Below are 24,329 nucleotides of genomic sequence, written 5' to 3'. Positions count from 1 at the left end.
GAGAAAGTCAATGAGCCTTTCCTTCTCATCTGTACTTAGGCTGGTGCCGATCTTGAGAACTTTCAGACTATCTTCTGAACCAATATTGATGTCCTCAGTCGGATCCTGGGCTAGGGTCGATGGTTCATCTTGTTTCTGAATCGCTGCAAATTCTGGCAACTCTGGAAGCGACAAATCAAATTCTGCCATTGCTTCTGACTGCTTTGTGACCTTACTGTCCCCTGCTCTTGCTCGGACCCGATATATCTTTGCCGGTTTCGATAGGATTGAAGGATTAATGACTGACCTTTTTATCGGTTGAGAAGACATTCTGAAATTTTGAAAAGGAATAGCTTTTAGAGAAAGCTCCTTTACTATGACATAAATTGCATGGGAATAAAAAAGATAAGAACAAATGAATTTTGAAGACAAATTACAGAGGAATAAGAGAAAGATGACATCCAGATAGACGAGAAACTTGATAACTTTATTGAAGACTTGAAACGAAATAAGGACATTTAAAATGAACTGAAATGGGACATTGTCCCTACAAACTGCAAAAATCAAATGAATGAAATAGAAAAGACAGATGGTAGAAAATTTTTAATGGATCCCTTTAATGAAGACAGTATTTTTGTGGGATCTTTTGCCCATGAATCCTAGTCCTGCCCTGCGCGGATGATGGTCAGGGATCACTGGCTCTAGCCGGCCATCTCCGTTCTTGCCCAATCCTTTGAAAGGCTGATAACCATGCTTCAGTAACAGGTCAAATCCTTTCTTGGTCCTAACAAACTGCGGGAAAAGAGGATGGTCCTTGAAAGTACTATAATCGAGACGACCCCCAATCTTAAAGAAATGTGGTCCTTGCCATTGGACCATCGCTGCTGTGTGATTTGTCTCTGATGTTGCTCCTAACTTTAGCATTTCAAGGCTTTCACTGAGAACAATTTCTTCACTTTCCCTAATGCTAGGGATATCAGCAGTATAAGTTGGCCTAGGGATCATAGGCTGAGGTAGCCTCTCTTCAGGATCTTCCCCCAAAACAGTAGTTATCATGCCACCTTTAGACCACTTGATGCACTGATGCAGAGTGGATGACACGGCGTTGGCATTATGAATCCAAGTTCTTCCCAGTAGAAGATTATACGTTGGCGGCACGTTAACGACATGGAAAAGCACTGTATGAACAGAGTAGTTGATAAATATTTCCAAGAAGATCTTTCCCTTTGCTATCTGTCCATGATTATCAAACCCATAAATGGTGATCGGATCCGGTGTATACTCTTCTTCTTTTATACCCAGAGCCTTGGCAGTCATTTCAGGACAAATGTTGAGGCTACTGCCTCCATCTACAAGCACGTGGGGTACAGTCATTCCCCGGGTTCACACCACAATGTACAAGGCATTGTTATGAAATGCGTGAGGTTTTGGCAGATCCTCATCTGAGAAGGTTATGGGAGCATTGGTCATGGCCTGATTAACGATCTGAGCCATGTCTTCAGGTGTGGTGTCTGGCTTGACCTTGATCTTTCGCAGTAAATCGTCCAGGACTTGCTGATGCTTAGGAGAGGCACATGCCAACTCAAGGATAGGGATATTAGAGAGGGCAGTGATTGGTCTTTGCACCGTGTCGACCTTTTCTTCTGGTTTTCTCCCTTTTTTCGAAGTAGACTTGACAAGGTTCTTGGGTAACCATGGCATTCTTTTGGCTACCTCTGGAGATATTCTAGCGGGTTCTCTCGAAACTTTCAGCTTACTGAATGCTGAAACGAGGTCCATCTTTTGAGAACTGTACTGGGCCTTATGCAATACTAATACCTGATGTTGCACCTTGATATCACTGCTAGGGCATGGTCGGATATGATCTTGTGGCTGAAAGGGATGATCAGATATCATTGTTGTTGAGTGCTGCAAGAAAGGCTGTTTTAGAATCTCCATTTTCTCATCTTCAGCCCCTTCTACTAACAGATTTTTGTCAATATAATCTTGTATGATGTTTTTGAGAACGAAACAGTTTTCTGTATCATGTCCCACAGTTCGGTGGAACTTGCAGAATCTGTCCTTCATTTTTCCCATAACCACTGGCGGGTCAGTTACCCTTGGAAGCTTAATCATATCACTGCCGAGCATATATTCTAATACTGTCTCGAGGGACTGGTCTAGAGGAGTAAACTTGTGGTTATAACTCCATCCTTCCCGCTTCGGCTTTTCTTGTGGTCTTGATCTTTGTTCGAGGGTTTGCTGTGACTGCTTATCATATTGAATAATCGACTTGCCTTTCTGATCACTTTTGTTGGGATTTGACCCTCCTGAAGCATAACTATGATTTTTTCCATTTCCTTTGTTCTGATTCTTGCTGTTACTGGCAGAGTAGGTAAAATGGGCTTTCTTCTTTGATTCTTGTTGACTGTTATTCTTTGTAAACATAAAACCTTCATAAGACCCGTTCTCCATACTCAACTCGAGCCATTCGGCTCGTTCTGTTAGTTCTATGAAGCTCTTCGATGGAGATGTAGAAATTAGTCCCCTCAGGGGTTGCGAGAAGTTGCTCAGGATCAAAGATAGTGCGTGTCTTTCTGCTATTGGCTCGCACATCTTATTGCAAGCGGATCTCCATCTATGAATGAAATTCCTGGCCTTCTCGTTTTCCTTCTGCCTCAGACTGCAAAGATGACTGAGAGTCGGTAGTGCTTCAGCATTGAATAGAAAGCGCTCAATAAATAAATTGACCACTTTGTCGAATTCTTTCAGTTCTATCGGATTAATGTGCTCTGAGTACCACTTTGCTGCGACACCTTCCAAACTACGAGGGAAGTAGAGAAATAAGGCACGATTGTTCCTCTTGAACCTGGAACATTCTGCGAAGAATAGGGCGAGATGTGCTTTTGGGTCACCCGAACCATCAAACTTGATAAATTTCTTGGGGAGATTATCAAGATCATCATCCCCATCCAGTCCATCATAGAAGTCTTCACTTGTAAAGACTCTTTTGCCCTTGTCACGAGCTTGAAGATCCTTAACCATCTTCATCACATCTTTCAGTTGTGACTGCGTAGGGTCGTCAACAGACTGATTCTTGGATTTGTAGGCCGACCCCTGCCCCTGAGTCGACCTTTTGAATTCTTGCTTGTTTTCATACTCTTTGTCAGTATCAGCTGCTGATTCTGACTCATCAGACATTTCCTCATGACGATTCTGCTTTTTATTGATCTTCACATTCTTGACGGCATGACCCTTATCTTTCTGTTTGGTCTGAATTTGCTCAGTACTGGCCTCAGCTTGCTCTGTCAGCATCTTGGTCATCATCTTTTTGAACATGACGTACATTTGGGGATCGATGCCATCATCCGCCTGCTAACCCTGACTCTGGATTGATCGAGGTGATTCCATCTCTTCTTCTGAAGCTACTGAGTACGCGACACCTTCAACTGATGCGGCTTTCTTTCTGGATCTTGTATCAACCATCGGGTATCGCAAATGTTCTCTTGGATATTACTGATGCTCTCTGCAGGACAGAACTGATGGTTAGGCTTCTGAAGGAAATTTGGTTTGGAGGAAAATATTTGTTGAGAATTTTGGTAGACAATTGAAATAATATCCCATTACTAGGGATTGAGTCGTCGCCGGGATTACGACAATTGCGTTGCTATTCTTTGCAAGATAAACAACTGAAAATATGCCTTGTTACCTAGGCGAGGTCGTCAAACCAATGTAAAATAAAGGAATTTTTATTGAGAGGAAAAACATGATTTTATCAATAATACACTTGACAGAGGGGAGGGGGACAGACAATTTTCCACTACTCCAGATAATCAGAAGATACACGAGGACCAGGAAAAATAGTAAGAGTAACAAAGGAATCCCAGCCATGTCTGGCAGAATGGTATGCTCCGGACCACTGATCTGATGCGAGGTCAAATTCTGGCAGAACCCCTGCTAGTGGACGAATCTCAACGCGCTTCTGCCTCTGAGAGAACTGCCTGACGCACCGCTCTGGATGATAGTATGCGCAGAAAAATGGGCCAAGTAGCCTGAATCGCTTGCCATATGCATAAGTATATCTGGGAGGTGATTCCTGACGATCAAAGTAGTCCCATACGACCTCTTCCTCCTGAAGGTTGTCGATCAAGAACCGCTATCGCGCAACTGGCAAAAGCTTTTTTCCATTGTATCTGAATGAACTGGCTCGGACTGGCACATGCCGGAGGAACCAAGACTGCAAGGCATAGGTGCACCCTTCGACTAGGATCGACTCTCCGAGTGTGAAACGGATCAACCCTCGGTATAGAAAGCCGAGTGCGGCCATGGCTATCGAGAGGCGGCTGGTCTGTCGACTTCCCCACCTCCTTAAAAGCTGAACTATTCTGATATCCATATAATTCCGTCCATCGGGAAAGAAAGCTAATCCCACCGTGCACAGAACCATCGCGTGCTGAATTCTCTCTCGAGCTGTCCTGGACAACGAGCTAACTTCTACGAATGTCCCATACTGTCTGTAGATTTCGAGTAGGTCCACATATTCATTTCCATCTTCTTCAATCAGAGGCCAAGACTTGCGTCCCGTCATGCGAGCTAAGGCATCTTTTGGGTCTAGACCCTTGACATTAATCAAAAACTGTTTCTCCAATGGATCTCCAGGCTGACCGGCTGGCTCGGGCAATCCCATAATCTCTGAAAATTCATCCATCAGTACTGTCATCTCGCCCCACGGGAACCAGAAGGTAGAAGTGCTCGGATTCCACCACTCTGCTAGTGTATGGATCAAGTTGTCGTTGACTGTCTGCTTTCCCACTGCGGACGCCAGTTCCAATCCACACTCGTCCAGATGGTCCGGAAACATACGAGAGAAGTTCTTGAACCATGAATAATACCACCGGGGAAAGAAAGATCCGGTGCTGAGGACTCGATGTTCGGGAAGACTTTGTCGCACCTCGTAGGAGATGTGACCCTCAGGGAAGACTGAATCAAGCTGACTGGATGCCATCGGACTTGAAGACATGGAAATTGGAATAAGACTTGGAAAATACAGGAATTTTGAGGAAAATGCAGGCAGGATAAAAATAAAGCAGGAAATTCGAGATCCAGAAGACAGGAAAGATGGGAAATCACCTGGAGTTTTGAAGGAAATTAAGGGAAATTTGGAAAATCATCCAGGGTTTGATGAAAAATGGAAAATGAAGTATTTGAAAAAAATCATCCAAGGTTTTAGAACATGGACAGTACATGGACATAGATTGGGGAATTTTGAGAAAATCGTCCAGTATTTTAGAAAATTGGGGAAAATATGGAAAATAAAAAGGAAATAACATATTCAATCAAATTCTGCATAAACAAGCATGCACACACAACATTCCCTAAAAGCTGACTCTAGATGCACAAATTTTGAAATGGCTGTAGGACCTTAATCCTAACTCTAAGGTTAAGATCATCTGTGTCCAAACATGCTATGCCTATATACTCAAGCCAAGGCTCGATGTACGTGGCATAAAATCCATTTCTCCGGTTCTAGGTTCAAGTTTTCCAACATCCTTGAGCACCTGCCGATATACGTTGGACTATGGCCCTTGGTACGTGGCAGGGGGGTTTTCACCCAAATAGGTGGCCCAGTTGTGAGGCTCTGTCCCGAACTATGGTTCTGGAAGAGAGCCCAGCAACGTGAAGACCGGGACAATATAGGTGGGGGTGGTTTTTTGAAAACATGAGCACATGCAATCAAATAAGAAGGCTCTAAGTCCTAAAGAGATAGAATTTTGAAATATTTGAAGAAGCAAACATTGTTTTTATACAATTCCTAAGTTGAGGAGTGTTGTATTAGACCTAAGTCTATGTGAGCATGAATAATTCTCCTCAATATGGTCCTACCAAACCATACCTAGTCTATATGCATTCCATGTCAGCTGGGTTCAAGTCTAAGCTCCTAGGTTCACATGATATCATAAAGCAGAGCTGACATTCCATGGAAATCGATTTTGACAATTTGAACTAAGTAGAGCATTAGATTGATCAGGCGAAGACAGGTCCCATCACGGTCGCCAAACCTGTTATCATCGCAAAATTTTACTTTTGCAAATCAAACTCACCTTTGAAAAAGTTTTTGAAAATAACTCGCCTCCATTTTTAAAATGCGGGAAAATTCCGAAGAATGGGACTCGTCTGTCGGTACGAGGTTCAACCGTTCCTGCCACCTTTAACAGGGGTAATTGAACCAAGGATCAATCTTATGCTCTGCTCTATTCAACTTGTCTAAATCATATTCTAATTTCTAAATGCATATAGAATCAGGCATGTGCTATGAATTTTCAGAAAAATGCACATTTTGAAAACATGATGTTTGCTTTGAATGACTGAAATATTTAGAATAGGTATCACATGGAAAATCGTGAATTGGGATTTGAAATATACTTCTGAGAGAAATAAAAATCGATTTTGAGAAATCCTTGACATTTGGTGAAAATCGACTCTGAGACTTGGTTTCTCTGAATTCAAACTTTGAAATTGAAATTCTAACTTGAAATTTCGAATTTTGAACTTGAGAAATACTTGAAATATACTTTGAGATTTTCATATTCTGAGAAAATCGATTTCTCTATATGACTTAGAAAATTTTGAGAAAATGAAATTCTTTGAATTCAAACTTTGAATTGGCAAATGCATGAAATGGATGAATATGGATTTGAGGAATTGAGAAATACTTTTTTTTTGTATTTTTGAGAAATGCAGTGCATCTTTGAAGTTAGCCTAAGAGTGTAGGCTGAATGTGGCTAATGTGAAGATCATAAATCTGGGTATCATTCGTATTCTGACTATGGCCATAAATACAAATTCCACCAAGTTTATAAACTTCATAGAAGCTAGTGCATGTGCCATTCGTGTAGACCATAGTGAGTTTGAATATGCATGAATCATCATCCATCACACATTAACATTATTTAAAAAAATAAACTATATGCAATGCTGCCTAAGCTAAGCAGGAAATGTAAATTCTTATTCCAAAGTTTAATTACAAATTACATCACTATTGAAATTTAAATACATGAAAAATAAAGTCTTCAATATCCCTGCAAAACTAGAAAACTTGTTAATGAATATATGTTGGCTTCTCTAGATTTATCCAACAATATCAGGAAATCGTTGGATTTTGCTAGATATAAGCCTTTTTACCATGATTCCCTTAAATAAAAATGATAAAATATGAATAAATAATAAAGGTAAAATATGAAATTTCGAAATTAGGGTCAAAAAGACCAAAATACCCCTAATAACAAGACTATGGCCTTGAAATTAGGGTTTTTAGAAAGATATTTTGATAAAATGCAAGTTTTGAAATTTGAATGGAATAAACTCAAACCAAATATACTATGACATGATTAAAAATATGAAATTAGGGTTAGGTATTTCGAAATTTAGGTCAAATGACCAAATTGCCCCCGATAGCAAGACTATGGCCTTGAAATCAGGGTTTTTAGAAAGAGATTTTGGTAAAAACTTAGGTTTTATGCACTAAATGAAATCAAATGAGCATCAAATTAAACCTAAAGCATCCTAATATGATTATGAACATGATTAAACCCTAAAAATATATGCTTATGCACGAAAATCCAATAATATCACAAATTTTGTGATTTTTGCAGTGTTTTTGGATCTTTCAGGAACCCGGTTTTGCAATTTGCTTGATTCAGCCATCAAATGGATTCCAAAATCCATAAAAATTGGTACCTGCACTTTTTATAACCCTAATGTCGAATTAGAATTATAAAAATAATTTTTTGACATTAAATTAATCCGAAAATTGCATTAAACCCTAAAAATATGCTATTTTTGACCTAATTCACCAACCAGTCTCAGTCCAAGACCTGAACCAGGGGTCAAATCTCCATGGAAATTTATGAAATTTTACAGAGACTAACTAAGAAGAAAAACAGAGATTTCCCAATTTACAGATAAGAAAAATCATCTCCGGTTAGGGAGAAACCCTTCCGGCAATCTGAGCTAACATATATCACTTTTAGCAGGGATTAAAACGGCTACTTCAGATTGAAAATACATACATAAATAGCAATTCTAAACAAAAATCTCTGAAATTTTAGTGATGAACAGTAGACAGAAAAATAATAATACTCACTTTTTACAGATCTAAAATCGGATCTGTGGTTTGGGATTTATGACTAATACAAGTCTGATTAGGGTTTTGGTAAACCCTAACGAGTTTTAAATTTAAAAAACAGATTCTCTGAAAAGGGAAAAATACTAAACAGTGATCAAAAAATCCTAAAATTTCACAGCATACAGATATACTCAATTTAAATCCATAGCACTTTACAGATCTAAAATCGGATATAAGATGAGATAAATATCATAACAGCAAGTTACCTTCCTGATTTTAACCATGATTTTAAAACTTTAAAAACCCGATTTGATGTCTGATTTTTTTGACAGGGTTTCCGAGATCCAAAACCTCTGATTTTTTTACAGGAACTCAATAACTCATGCATACATCACATATAAAAAAAGCAGAAATAAACAATGAGAACTTCAATCCGAAATAACATTATATTTACTGTTCTAAACCTAAAACACACAGAAATTTAAGAAACTTGAAAAACCATGCATTAACTAATGTAAATAAATAAAATAAACCATAAAACAGTAATAAAAATTATTTTTATGCTGTATAACGTAAAACAAACATGAATAAACCATGAAAATAAATTAAAAACAGGGAATCAATGGCTGGAATTTGATATCACCTTTAAAACATAGATTTAACCCATTAAAAAGGGTAAATCATATATTTTATTGGTTAATAATGCAAAGAATCACATTAAAATCAATTCTAATGGATTAAAATCTTTGTAAATCATTCAAAACCGGGTTAGATCACCTTTTTGGATCGTTCTTGCTGATTCTTGATGGTTCTTGAGGTTGAATCCATGGTTTAATCCATGAAGGTGATGGTGCCATTGGCTAAATCATGCTTAAAACAATGAAAAATATTAAATAAAAACTAAAAATTAAAGAAAATAATTACCTTGAGGTTGCTGCAATGGAGGAAGGGCTGAAGAGGAGAGAGAAGCTCCAAGAATCCAATAGGAGAGAGATGGAAAAATCGACCCCCCTATGGCCTCTATTTATAGAAAATTTTTTAGGTTTAAAAATTGACAATTTTGAAAATTTTGGATTCTAAAGGGGGGGCGATTTTGGGGTGGAGTTACCTAACTACCCCTAGTCTAAATTATCCTAAATAATGCCTAATTAACCCCTAGCTAATCCTAAAAATCCCCCAAATGTGGTGCCACTTGGCATTTTCTCACATTGGGTTTTTAAAACACCTTTAAAAACCTTTAAAAACACTAGTTTTAAAAACTAACTTTCAAAAATGAGTTTTTCAAAATGGTTTTGACTCTTCTAAACCTCTAACACCAACCAAGACATCAACTAACCCTAGTCTAGCCCTGACTGACTCGAATATGGCACCACCCCGAGTGGGCCCTACTTGAGTTTTAAAAAAAAAAACGATTTTAAAACTTGAAATTGAAGGAGTTTTCAAAAGGATCTTCAAAAGTAATCTTAAAGTTAGGATTTTTGAAATGGCATAAGGTTCTAACTGAGTTAGAATTCCTATGGATATGGTGCCAACTGAGCGGGCCCACATCGAATTTTGAACATTTTTGAAATAAACACTGAAAATGGCTTTGAAAAAGGGTTAAAATTGACATTTGAAATTCAAGATCTTTGAAAATAGGGTCTCAAGCGAACTGGAACTCCGGGTTAGAGTCCTGAACTCTTAGGACTTTGAGATTTTAGATTTTAAAAACCAAATGAAAGAATTTTCAAAAGATTTTATCAAGAAATGATGAAATAAGTCAGAAAACACAGTCAGGGTTAGACTCCTAACTCGACCGAACTCTAAAATAGAGTCCTGAACTAACTGGACTCTGTAAAATGACCTAAATTTTGAAAGCAAACGGAAAAGATTGAAAATGGAAGTAAAACTGACCTTAAAACAGACTCCTGACCGAATCAGGACTCTGAGACAGAGTCCTGATCAGACTGAAACTTTCAAAATTTTGGGAAATTTGATGAATAGAGGAATTCAGAAGCGACACCATCTAAATGGGTCTCATCTGTGAATTGAAATCGATTAAATTTTGAATTTGAAAGGAATCCAGATTGTTTTCTGAGAAAATATTTCGAAATATAAAGTCCTGGGGTTGGAAAATGACAAAGTATTGAATAAAAACCCAGGTTTTGAAATTGATTTTGAAATAAAGCTTTAAAATTCAAATCTGGATTGAATGTTTTGAAATAGGAGTGCTGGATCTCGAAAATGAGATGCAATGTCATACAATGCTATGCAGAATACGTGCAATGACATGCAATGATCTGGAATGACTTATGAAATGGACAAACACTGGATGAAGGTAAAAATTTGGGGTGTTTACAGATGTCCCTCTTTGCTGCTAAGCCGGTTGAATCCAATGCTCGTGTTGGACAATTCATTGTTTGAGAATCCAAGTTTTCAAACCCGATTCTCACTTTCTTTCTTCAATTTAAAAAAACCGCGTTCCGACTCAGAATTTCCTTTTGTATATTCTTGTTTTTTTGAAGTCTCAAGTTCCGACTTGAACTTCCTTTTGAATCCAATGCTCGTGTTGGACAATTCATTGTTTAGAGAATTCGAGTTTTCAAACCCGATTCTCACCTTCTTTCTTGTATTTAAAAATCGGGTTCCGACTCGGATTTTCCTTTTTGTACATTCTTATTTTTGAAGTCTCAAGTTCCGACTTGAACTTCCTTTTGAATCCAATGCTCATGTTGGACAATTCATTGTTTTGAGAATTCGAGTTTTCAAACCCGATTCTCACCTTCTTTCTTGTATTTAAAAACCGGGTTGCGACTTGGATTTTTCTTTTTATATATTCTTATTTTTGAAGTCTCAAGTTCCGACTTGAACTTCCTTTTGAATCCAATGCTCGTGTTGGACAATTCATTGTTTTGAGAATTCGAGTTTTCAAACCCGATTCTCACTTTCTTTCTTGTATTTAAAAACCGGGTTCCGACTCGGATTTTCCTTTTTGTATATTCTTATTTTTGAAGTCTCAAGTTCCGACTTGAACTTCCTTTTGAATCCAATGCTCGTGTTGGACAATTCGTTGTTTGAGAATCCGAGTTTTCAAACCCGATTCTCACTTTCTTTCTTGCATTTAAAAAAAAAAAAAAAAAATGGGTTCCGACTCGGAATTTCCTTTTGTATATTCTTGTTTTTTTGAAGTCTCAAGTTCCGACTTGAACTTCCTTTTGAATCCAATGCTTGGGTTGGACAAATCATTGTTTCGAGGATTTGAGTTTTCCCAAACTCGATTCTCACTCACTCAAAAACCGGGTTCCGACTCGGATTTTCCTTTTTGTATATTCTTATTTTTGAAGTCTCAAGTTCCGACTTGAACTTCCTTTTGAATCCAATGCTCGTGTTGGACAATTCATTGTTTGAGAATCCGAATTTTCAAACCCGATTCTCACTTTCTTTCTTGCATTTAAAAAAACCGGGTTCCGACTCAGAATTTCCTTTTGTATATTCTTGTTTTTTTGAAGTCTCAAGTTCCGACTTGAACTTCCTTTTGAATCCAATGCTCGTGTTGGACAATTCATTGTTTCGAGAATTCGAGTTTTCAAACCCGATTCTCACCTTCTTTCTTGTATTTAAAAACTGGGTTTCGACTCGAATTTTCCTTTTTGTACATTCTTATTTTTGAAGTCTCAAGTTCCGACTTGAACTTCCTTTTGAATCCAATGCTCGTGTTGGACAATTCATTGTTTTGAGAATTCGAGTTTTCAAACCCGATTCTCACTCATTTGCTTGTATTTAAAAACCAGGTTCCGACTCGGATTTTCCTTTTTTATTTCTGAAGTCTCAAGCTCTGACTTAAGCTTCCTTTTTCCAATGCTCTTATTGGACAAGCTATTGTGAATTCGAGTTTTCGCACTCACTCATTTCTTCCCCTTCAGGATACGGGATAATCCTGAAATACCAACAATCATTTTTGTTTAAATTCTCAAGTATCTTCGAATGTCGGTCTCATTTTTCAAATCCTCCTTTTGAAAACCCAGTGCTCGTACTGGTATGCCTTTTGAAAACCCAGTGCTCGTACTGGTATGCCTTTTGAAAACCCAGTGCTCGTACTGGTATGCCTTTTGAAAACCCAGTGCTCGTACCAGTGTGCATTTTCAAAACCCAACGCTCGTACTGGGGCATTCTTTTTTGAAATCCAGTGCTCGTGCTGGTACATCTAGCGCTCGTGTTAGTTGTTTGGTTGACTGATCAGTTAGCCCTCTAGGTTTAGTCTTTGCACTAACCAGTCCTCATCATTCCAAGTCTTAAGTTCTCAATTTCGACCTTCAGGTCATCATTTTTTCAAAAATCAATCATTTTCTCTTGCGAAGGGCCCTCTTTAGGGAGAGTTCGAGGGAGCTCGTTCCTTTCGCATGCAACCATCTTTCGTTCGCAAGAACCCTTTTCCAGGGAGAGTTTGAAGGGACTCGTTTCTTCGCGAACAGTTTGCAAAACAACAACCAACTTTACACAAAAGAACCCTTTTTCCAGGGAGAGCTTCGACGGAAGCTCGTTTCTTTTTGTGGCCCCCGTTTTTATCATCTTTGGCCAACCCCTTCACAGAGGACCCTCTTCTAGGGAGAGTGTGATGGACTTGTTCCTCTGTGATACTTCCTCAACTTTGTTTTTTTCGGCCGCCTTTCCATAAGAGAAGCCTAGAGATAGGGAGTTTTGACGAAAGCTTAATTTCTCTTCGAAAGTTCCGTTTTGCAAACATCTCCTCTTTCAGGGAAGAGAGGAGTATTTCCAACTTCCCATTCAGGTAAGGGCTTAAGCCTGAGTCTCTCTTTTTGGGGAAAAAGAGAGGAGAATTTTGTCATGGACGTGTCGATTCGATATCGAGTAAATTCTTTCATCAAGAATTTCTAGAATACATTGTCAATTTGTTATCAAAAGTCATTTGTTGGTCTCAAAGCTTTCATCGCACAAAGAATTATCTCAAACTACCTTTAGTATCATTTCCAAAAGAGCAAAACTTTGGCGAAATAAGAACTAAATTCAAGCTTATTCTGTTGGTCAACCGAAAGGATGGAGAAAAATCTTCGATATGACCAGTAAAGGAAAATTCAATGATGTTGAAAGACCATGAGCGAATTGATATTGATCATAGCTATGGCACACTCTTAAAGACCATTCTTTGGCAGTAAGATAGTGGAAATATCCTGAGCAATAAAAAGAACCTACCCAATTCATGTCTCCTCAAGTCAGCTAAGCTGCAAATCAAATATCCGCAAAAGGGATCTCTCAATTGTCGTTAAGATGAACGCAAATTAAGCGGGTAGACCCCCGGGGCAAAAGAAGATTCGAAACATCTCCAAGATGACGGAGTTTGTGACGGATCCTTCCAGGGAAAGTTTGGATCACCGTCGAGATGAAGGCGGATGCGATGAACCTATAGACAAACCCTAAAAGATATTTGATTTCTGCTATCATTTAGGGATTTCAACCCAAGAACCAATGTCATAATTCCTGAGAAAGAAAAAGAAGGATCGGAGCATCTCCAAGATGAAGGAGTTTGTGACGTACCCTTCCTCGGAAAAAAGAGAAAAGTCAGGACATCTCCAAAATGAAGGAAGATGTAAAAAGAACCCAGAAAAGGTCCATGGTTCAAAAGAGTGCAAAAAGATCATCAGGGAAAAATGCCCAGGATATCAAACTGCCCGAAACTGCCAAAAATCATCTTTATCTATGTGAAATTCTTCTGTCAATATCTTTCCATTCATTTGCTTTTATGAAACTAAGAATATTTCCTCTCCGTTCATATCAAGGAAATTGATATCTTCCTTGAAGAAACTCAACAGCAACAAGTTTGAGTTTGATTCTCGATTCTACAGAGTTAGCCCAACTGGAGCTAATACTCTAGGTGGAAAGAGGTGACATTTTTTTGTCACACATAAGCACAATACAATCATTTGGGACCAACTACAATTTTTTTGGCATTGGCAATATTTTCTCTTATCCCAGCATGAAGTTTGAACTTGATAAGTCGTTTTGACGTATCCTGACGTCATCCCTCCTTAGGACTGAAAAGTCCTTTCCTTCCGCCTGATCCGAGCGTTCTCAGATCTGCACACTTCCCTGTGTCCCCCACTGTCTCGCCATGGACAGTTCCCGCTCAGGATAAGGGTTAAACCTGAACTTTTTGCAAAAGATCTGTTATTATCAAAAGCTATTTTCAGTCTCAGCAATGAGGCGCCCAAGAACAACCCCTTTTCAAGCTTTAGGGACCCCCATTTTCATTCTTTTGCAAAAACCCCTCGTGGACTTGTTGTGCAAAGTCTAGAGGCCCATCGCAGTTTTCCTCGCTCCTCGAGGATTCTGTATCCATTCAGGCTAAAGATTAAACCTGTTACCTCGCTCCTCGAGGTACCACCCAAAACTTCTGCGAGAGGTCGTATGTTTTTAGAAAGCTGATTTTAGTCTCAGCAATGAGATGCCCTAGATCATCCCCTTTCCAAGCTTTAGGGAATCCCTTGTTTTTCTCTTCTCGCAAACCCCTTCTGGATTTGTTCGTCCAAATTCCGAAGGCCCCATCATGGTCTCTTCATCCGAGGATTCCGTATCATCGTCCCTTTCAGGTTAAGGGTTAAGCCTGAACCTCACTTCACGAGGTACCTTCCGTTCAGGTTAGGGTTAAACCTGAGTCCCATTTCCGACTAGATGTCCTTTCTAGTTCCATCACAGTTTCTCCATTCGAAGATTCCGCATCATCTCCCATTCAGGTCAAGGGTTAAAACTGAATCTCGCTTCGGCGATGCATTTGTTGTCCCATCACAGTTTCTTCACTCAAAGATTCTGTATGGTCGTCCCTCTCAGGATAAGGGTGAAGCCTGAACCTCGCTCCGCGAGGTACCTTCCTTTCAGGTTTGGGTTAAACCTGAGCCTCATTTAGACGAGGTAATCCTTCCCGTCCCATCATGGTTTTCCCCACAAAGGAATCCGTGCTCTTTGTGCATCCGTCCAGAAAAGGATCGTCCTTGAGTTTCATCTCATGAGGCATTTCTCCCAAAATGTCCCATCAAGGTCCGTTTATGTTTCCTTTCCCCATCCAAATTATCTTGATCTATCTTCGTCCAATCCAGGTTAAGGGCTAAACTTGAGTCATTCCAAAGGGCTGATCTTGTCTCACCCATGAAACTTGATCAAAATTCTTATCTTTCACCATCCCTGGGACTTTCACCCAAAGTCCCATCACGATTTCCTCATTTCTATCATTCAGTCGTATCATTGTCGAGGATTTCATCCCCCCAGGACCATTCAGGATAAGGTTTAAGCCTGAAAAGCCGTGTTTTCAAAATAAATTCTTCCACACCCAGTTCAGATCGGCTGACTGGGGCATTTTTCAAAATTTGGAGTGTTTCTTGCCACTAAGCTCGGCTTTTGTTATCATCGCAAAATTTTACTTTTGCAAATCAAACTCACCTTTGAAAAAGTTTTTGAAAATAACTCGCCTCCGTTTTTAAAATGCGGGAAAATTCCGAAGAATGGGACTCGCCTGTCGGTACGAGGTTCAACCGTTCCTGCCACCTTTAACAGGGGTAATTGAACCAAGGATCAATCTTATGCTCTGCTCTATTCAACTTGTCTAAATCATATTCTAATTTCTAAATGCACATAGAATCAGGCATGTGCTATGAATTTTCAGAAAAATGCACATTTTGAAAACATGATGTTTGCTTTGAATGACTGAAATATTTAGAATAGGTATCACATGGAAAATCGTGAATTGGGATTTGAAATATACTTCTGAGAGAAATAAAAATCGATTTTGAGAAATCCTTGACATTTGGTGAAAATCGACTCTGAGAGACTTGGTTTCTCTGAATTCAAACTTTGAAATTGAAATTCTAACTTGAAATTTCGAATTTTGAACTTGAGAAATACTTGAAATATACTTTGAGATTTTCATATTCTGAGAAAATCGATTTCTCCATATGACTTAGAAAATTTTGAGAAAATGAAATTCTTTGAATTCAAACTTTGAATTGGCAAATGCATGAAATGGATGAATATGGATTTGAGGAATTGAGAAATACTTTTTTTTGTATTTTTGAGAAATGCAGTGCATCTTTGAAGTTAGCCTAAGAGTGTAGGCTGAATGTGGCTAATGTGAAGATCATAAATCTGGGTATCATTCGTATTCTGACTATGGCCATAAATACAAATTCCACCAAGTTTATAAACTTCATAGAAGCTAGTGCATGTGCCATTCGTGTAGACCATAGTGAGTTTGAATATGCATGAATCATCATCCATCACACATTAACATTATTTAAAAAAAATAAACTATATGCAATGCTGCCTAAGCTAAGCAGAAAATGTAAATTCTTATTCCAAAGTTTAATTACAAATTACATCACTATTGAAATTTAAATACATGAAAAATAAAGTCTTCAATGTACCTGCAAAACTAGAAAACTTGTTAATGAATATATGTTGGCTTCTCTAGATTTATCCAACAATATCAGGAAATCATTGGATTTTGCTAGATATAAGCCTTTTTACCATGATTCCCTTAAATCAAAATGATAAAATATGAAGAAATAATAAAGGTAAAATATGAAATTTTGAAATTAGGGTCAAAATGACCAAAATACCCCTAATAACAAGACTATGGCCTTGAAATTAGGGTTTTTAGAAAGATATTTTGATAAAATGCAAGTTTTGAAATTTGAATGGAATAAACTCAAACCAAATATACTATGACATGATTAAAAATATGAAATTAGGGTTAGGGATTTCGAAATTTAGGTCAAATGACCAAATTGCCCCCGATAGCAAGACTATGGCCTTGAAATCAGGGTTTTTAGAAAGAGATTTTGGTAAAAACTTAGGTTTTATGCACTAAATGAAATCAAATGAGCATCAAATTAAACCCAAAGCATCCTACTATGATTATGAACATGATTAAACCCTAAAAATATATGCTTATGCACGAAAATCCAATAATATCACAAATTTTGTGATTTTTGCAGTGTTTTTGGATCTTTCAGGAACCGGGTTTTGCAATTCGCTTGATTCAGCCATCAAATGGATTTCAAAATCCATAAAAATTGGTACCTGCACTTTTTATAACCCTAATGTCGAATTAAAATTATAAAAATAATTTTTTGACATTAAATTAATCCGAAAATTGCATTAAACCCTAAAAATATGCTATTTTTGACCTAATTCACCAACCAGTCTCAGTCCAAGACCTGAACCAGGGGTCAAATCTCCATGGAAATTTATGAAATTTTACAGAGACTAACTAAGAAGAAAAACAGAGATTTCCCAATTTACAGATAAGAAAAATCATCTCCGGTTAGGGAGAAACCCTTCCGGCAATCTGAGCTAACATATATCACTTTTAGCAGGGATTAAAACGGCTACTTCAGATTGAAAATACATACATAAATAGCAATCCTAAACAAAAATCTCTGAAATTTTAGTGATGAACAGTAGACAGAAAAATAACAATACTCATTTTTTACAGATCTAAAATCGGATCTGTGGTTTGGGATTTATGACTAATACAAGTCTGATTAGGGTTTTGGTAAACCCTAACGAGTTTTAAATTTAAAAAACAGATTCTCTGAAAAGGGAAAAATACTAAACAGTGATCAAAAAATCCTAAAATTTCACAGCATACAGATATACTCAATTTAAATCCATAGCACGTTACAGATCTAAAATCGGATATAAGATGAGATAAATATCATAACAGCAAGTTACCTTCCTGATTTTAACCATGATTTTAAAACTTTAAAAACCCGATTTGATGTCTGATTTTTTTGACAGGGTTTCCGAGATCCAAAACCTCTGATTTTTTTACAGGAACTCAATAACTCATGCATACATCACATATAAAAAAAGCAGAAATAAACAATGAGAACTTCAATCCGAAATAACATTATATTTACTGTTCTAAACCTAAAACACACAGAAATTTAAGAAACTTGAAAAACCATGCATTAACTAATGTAAATAAATAAAATAAACCATAAAACAGTAATAAAAATTATTTTTATGCTGTATAACGTAAAACAAACATGAATAAACCATGAAAATAAATTAAAAACAGGGAATCAATGGCTGGAATTTGATATCACCTTTAAAACATAGATTTAACCCATTAAAAAGGGTAAATCATATATTTTATTGGTTAATAATGCAAAGAATCACATTAAAATCAATTCTAATGGATTAAAATCTTTGTAAATCATCCAAAACAGGGTTAGATCACCTTTTTGGATCGTTCTTGCTGATTCTTGATGGTTCTTGAGGTTGAATCCATGGTTTAATCCATGAAGGTGATGGTGCCAATGGCTAAATCATGCTTAAAACAATGAAAAATATTAAATAAAAACTAAAAATTAAAGAAAATAATTACCTTGAGGTTGCTGCAATGGAGGAAGGGCTGAAGAGGAGAGAGAAGCTCCAAGAATCCAATAGGAGAGAGATGGAAAAATCGACCCCCCTATGGCCTCTATTTATAGAAAATTTTTTAGGTTTAAAAATTGACAATTTTGAAAATTTTGGACTCTAAAGGGGTGGCGATTTTGGGGTGGAGTTACCTAACTACCCCTAGTCTAAATTATCCCAAATAATGCCTAATTAACCCCTAGCTAATCCTAAAAATCCCCCAAATGTGGTGCCACTTGGCATTTTCTCACATTGGGTTTTTAAAACACCTTTAAAAACCTTTAAAAACACTAGTTTTAAAAACTAACTTTCAAAAATGAGTTTTTCAAAATGGTTTTGACTCTTCTAAACCTCTAACACCAACCAAGACATCAACTAACCCTAGTCTAGCCCTGACTGACTCGAATATGGCACCACCCCGAGTGGGCCCTACTTGAGTTTTTAAAAAAAAAAAACGATTTTAAAACTTGAAATTGAAGGAGTTTTCAAAAGGATCTTCAAAAGTAATCTTAAAGTTAGGATTTTTGAAATGGCATAAGGTTCTAACTGAGTTAAAATTCCTATGATATGGTGCCAACTGAGCGGGCCCACATCGAATTTTGAACATTTTTTAAATAAACACTGAAAATGGCTTTGAAAAAGGGTTAAAATTGACATTTGAAATTCAAGATCTTTGTAAATAGGGTCTCAAGCGAACTGGAACTCCGGGTTAGAGTCCTGAACTCTTAGGACTTTGAGATTTTAGATTTTAAAAACCAAATGAAAGAATTTTCAAAAGATTTTATCAAGAAATGATGAAATAAGTCAGAAAACACAGTCAGGGTTAGACTCCTAACTCGACCGAACTCTAAAATAGAGTCCTGAACTAACTGGACTCTGTAAAATGACCTAAATTTTGAAAGCAAACGGAAAAGATTGAAAATGGAAGTAAAACTGACCTCAAAACAGACTCCTGACCGGATCAGGACTCTGAGACAAAGTCCTGATCGGACTGAAACTTTCAAAATTTTGGGAAATTTGATGAATAGAGGAATTCAGAAGCGACACCATCTAAATGGGGTCTCATCTGTGAATTGAAATCGATTAAAGTTTGAATTTGAAAGGAATCCAGATTGTTTTCTGAGAAAATATTTCGAAATATAAAGTCCTGGGGTTGGAAAATGACAAAGTATTGAATAAAAACCCAGGTTTTGAAATTGATTTTGAAATAAAGCTTTAAAATTCAAATCTGGATTGAATGTTTTGAAATAGGAGTGCTGGATCTCGAAAATGAGATGCAATGTCATACAATGCTATGCAGAATACGTGCAATGACATGCAATGATCTGTAATGACTTATGAAATGGACAAACACTGGATGAAGGTAAAAATTTGGGGTGTTTACAGCTTTCAACCGGCTTAGTAGCAAAGAGGGGCATCTGTGAACACCCCAAATTTTTCAAAATGTTGTAAATATCCCCTTTTTTTTGCCCTTTTTCCCCATTCTTTGGGTAATTAAGTCGGTTTTAAATCTAAATTCCATTTTGTTTCTCAAATTTCGTTCATATCTGACTCAATTTTGGATCCGGATCTACATCAAAATCCAAATCTGAGCTTCATTATCCAATCAAATTCTCAAAATTATCAAAAATAACTTTCTGAAAAGCTCAGACACTTCGTCCGGTATCCGTTTGGATTCATCACGTTATATTTCTCGATTCGAGTATCAAAACTCGAATATTTTCTCAAAACCTGGGTCCAAACCCTTTCTTCTGAAGAAATTCCCCCGAAATGGTCTGAAATTCTTAGAAAAACACTTTTTGTAAATATTTCTCAGAAAAATACAAAAAAATTAGTATCATAATCTTTGTTTTCTCATAAAAGCCTTTGGCTTTTATTCCAAAAAATACAAAAAAAATGAAAAATAAACTAAAAAACCAAAAAATTGGAAAATTTACGAGAAAAACGAATGAGTTTTAGCTTTTAAAAATCATCTTTTACTAAAAACCTCATTTTAAGAAAAAAAAAACACCTTTTGAAAATCTTTTTTTTGAGAGAGCCCTTTTTCATAAATTGGTGGCTTAGGGTTTTTCCTTCATAAGAGAGGAGAGGGCGGCGCTTCGTAGGAGAGGAGAGTCTTCCTCCATGGCCGATCCCCCCCCATGTGTGACCTCCATCACAGCCTCCATCTCCCGTCCATCACCAACAGCCTCGCAGATCATCCACCAACCCTTCGATCATCTTCATTCGCCTCGGTCCGTCGATGCAAAACCACCCTCTCCTCTTCCAGACCCTTCCGACCCTCTCATAAAAGGGGCATAGGGTGAACGATCAAGGGGGGAGGCTTCCATCGTCGAGGCTACTAATCATTCTCCAATCTCCTCCCAAGAACCATCAATTATATTCATCTCCTTTGCCTTTCACGGATCTGCAATTCTCCCTTTTGAAGCTCCTTCGAATCACCAGCAGGCTGAAGGAGGTAGGCTACCCTTGCAAGGATTTCAGACCACCACTCCTCGCCAGCTATCCCCCTCTATCCATTGAAGAAAGCCGGCCGACTACCCTTGCAACACCAAGTAGTCCAAACGATCCCTGCAGAAATTGGTATCGGCAATTAGTGGCCTGGCCAAGGGATCGATCATGGGAGACTAAACTGGGCATGGTGTTCTAGCTCAGTTCGTTAGATGCTGAAGTGTAATTTCGGTTTTCCCATAAGCTTTCCAACTTGCTGTTACAACCTCCTCAGACAACTACTGTCTTGCCAAGGGCGAACCCATCAATAGTGTGAAGACCCTGATCTTTTATAGGTCTGGAATGTTTCTGTGAATGTTCTTCGCGTTGATCCTTACAAGGAAAAGGAGTAGAGGTGCCAACATCATCTTCCAAAAAAAAAACCTCCAAAGGACATGTTGGAATCCATTTGAAACAGAGGCAGGTGACATTTCAGGTAACACTTTTCCTATGGCCAGTAGTGCTGGCAATGTAAATATGCCGAAGACCAGAAGATGTGAGGATGCATTTTATCCAGGTGTTTCTCAGATTCATGTGGCTATCCCAGAATTCGTATTTTTAAGGTGGAACAATAAAGGCTTATTGGTGGACCTGCGTAAGGATTCAGCATCACAGGTTGTTCAACAAATTCCTAACCACATCAGCTTACACAGGTTTTGAATTTTTTTTTTATTAACACTCATTTTATCAATTGCTAGATCTAACTTGAATTCTGTTGCAGAAATTTGCTTAAATTTTCCATGAATTGTATAGAAGATTTTTTTTTTTTTATATATATACCCTTGCATACTCACCCACTGCTATAGTGTTGTCACTATACCCACTGACTATTACTTACAACATCACGTCTAATGCATTTTTTTTTTGGCATATGTCTTGTATATCAGGTCCACTGTCATCGCAAATTTCCATACTTGCTGCTTTCCCATCCATGCTCATCTTATTGTGTTGCCCAGTCCTACTAGTTTATGTGTTAAATCAGTAAACGGATGCTGCTAGGGGTCTGTCTGTTAATACCATCGAGATTCTGTACTAATGTGATTGCAAACTGGTTTATGGCTGCTAAAGGTGGCCCACAGGCCTATCAAACTCTCCTGGACTGGCTCCAATGACTGTCAAGCAGTCATCCAATGGCACATGATGTTTATGCCACAAGGTTATTGGCTACGGCTGGGTCTATCCCTTGTGTCCATCTTTTAGTGTTTGCCTCAGATTCTTTAAATTCACCCCTGTATTAGGCTGCATTGTCCATCATCCAACCCCCACCATACTCTGTCATAGCACTAAGGCCGACTCCTATCAGTCACCAAACATCGTGTTCATTCTCACTGTCCTAGGCATAGATAGTATTGTCACTTAAGCGACATTCTGTATATATCATTCGTTGGACTAGTGTACCATATGGTTAGGCTATCAGTTGTGTATTAAATAAATGTAGGATCACATGCTCAACATTATATTAAGAACAGTCTGTTAGATGATGTGTTGTATCCTTAGGTTTTGTATTCGGACCCTGCGACCAAGTTTAATTAAGCATTGCTATGCCTTCGCTTGCTATGGAATAATGGTTTTCAGTCTCGTTTCAATTGTTGATCTTCACCATAAAATATTTTAACTGGCCCTTGATGTTTTCTTAGCACTGTCTTACCAAGTATGCATGGTAGCAATTTCAGGATCTGATAGCACCTATTAATATCAGTCTTAACATATGTTTAGTCTATTGGCATTCACTTGGCTTTGCCACATACGTTACAATATATGCTTTCTCACTAAATTCGGTGTATCCCATACTTGTATCCATTCCCTCATAGATATTTAGGTATCATCGAGTATGTTCTAGCCTTAATAGAATTTATGAAATTGCTCTTTATACTTTATGTGATGCTAATCCTGTTTTGCAGGAGATTCATAAGAATTGCCATTTCTTTGTTTAGAATTAGTAACTCTTGTAAATTTTGAACTAAACCCGAACAATATAATGAATTAGGTGTGAATGAGAAAATTAAATTTCAAGCATTAGGTTAGAATGTGTGAGCATGTATATACCATAGGAATTACTTGTTTCATCTCATTTTTTTATCTTTCATTTTCTAAAAATCTCACGAATGGTGAAACACGAATAGCACGTGCACCATTTCGTAAGAGGTAAATTAATCTTAAGTTGATGATCCACATCAATGGCCATAGCCAGGGTGTGGACAAAACTTAGTATTTTTATCTTTTACGAAATAACACTGGATCCGTTTTCAAAATTCATCATATTTCCCTTAAACATTTTCTTCTTTTATCAGAATTTAACTTAAAATTAATTCAAAATATATACTAATGGCCATAGTCAGGGTATATTGAGAATTAATTTCATTTTAAATTCTATAAAAGCACCAAATGTGTTTTATTCTTCACCTGAATTTAAATATAGATTATTATATAATACATTCAATGACCATAGTCAAGGATGTATTATATCTTCAATCTTGTTTTAATTCATTTAAAGAATGGAATAGCCTTTCAAAATCCAATTTCAAAATTCCTTAAATTCATTCATCATTTAGGATAGAACTGCACCATATTTTCAAAATTCCTTTTTCAAAACTCCAAGTGATGTAAATATCTCCTCAATCTATCTTCAATTCTTATAAAATCCAATCCATCCTTTCATTTTTCAAATCCTATTTCATTTTCAATCTCAAAGTTCAATTTAATTTTGAGATTTCAAAGTCATTTCTATATTCAAATTCAAATCAGATTTTAAAGTTCAAATTTGGCTTTGAAATTTCAAATTCATTTCATATTCCAAACTCCAAGTTAAAATTAACTTTGAGATTCTTGATTCCAAATTCAAGTCCAATTCAACTTTGAAATTCATTTGTATATTCAAGGTCCAAATTCTAGAATTCGATTTTCAAGTTCATCTTCTGAATTTAACTCTGAATCCATTTTCGGATCCAGGATTCAACACTCATATTGGATCTTAGACTTCAGATCCAATTCCTCTTTAGGATCCAGACTCCAATTTCACCTTGGGTCTCAGCTTTCAGATCCAAAATCCATTTTAGGATCTAGAATCCAAAACTTCTACTTTGGATCTCAGATTTCAGATCCAAAATTCTATCTTGGATTCCAAATCTTGGGTCCAATTCCATTTTTAGGATCCAGAACCTAATTCCACTTTGGATCTTAGACTTCATATCCGATCTCCTTATAAGATCCAGAATCCAATTTTACCTTGGGTCTCAGATCCGAAAATCCATCTTAGGATCCAGAATCCAGTTCCACTTCTTCAGATCCAAATCCATCTTAGGATCCAGAGTTCAACTCTATGTTGGATCTCAGACTTCAGATCCAA

The sequence above is a fragment of the Nuphar pumila genome, chromosome 17 (genome assembly GCF_984573655.1).
Source record: "Nuphar pumila chromosome 17, dmNupPumi1.hap1.1, whole genome shotgun sequence".
NCBI lineage: Eukaryota > Viridiplantae > Streptophyta > Magnoliopsida > Nymphaeales > Nymphaeaceae > Nuphar > Nuphar pumila.
This window is presented reverse-complemented; position numbering follows the sequence as displayed.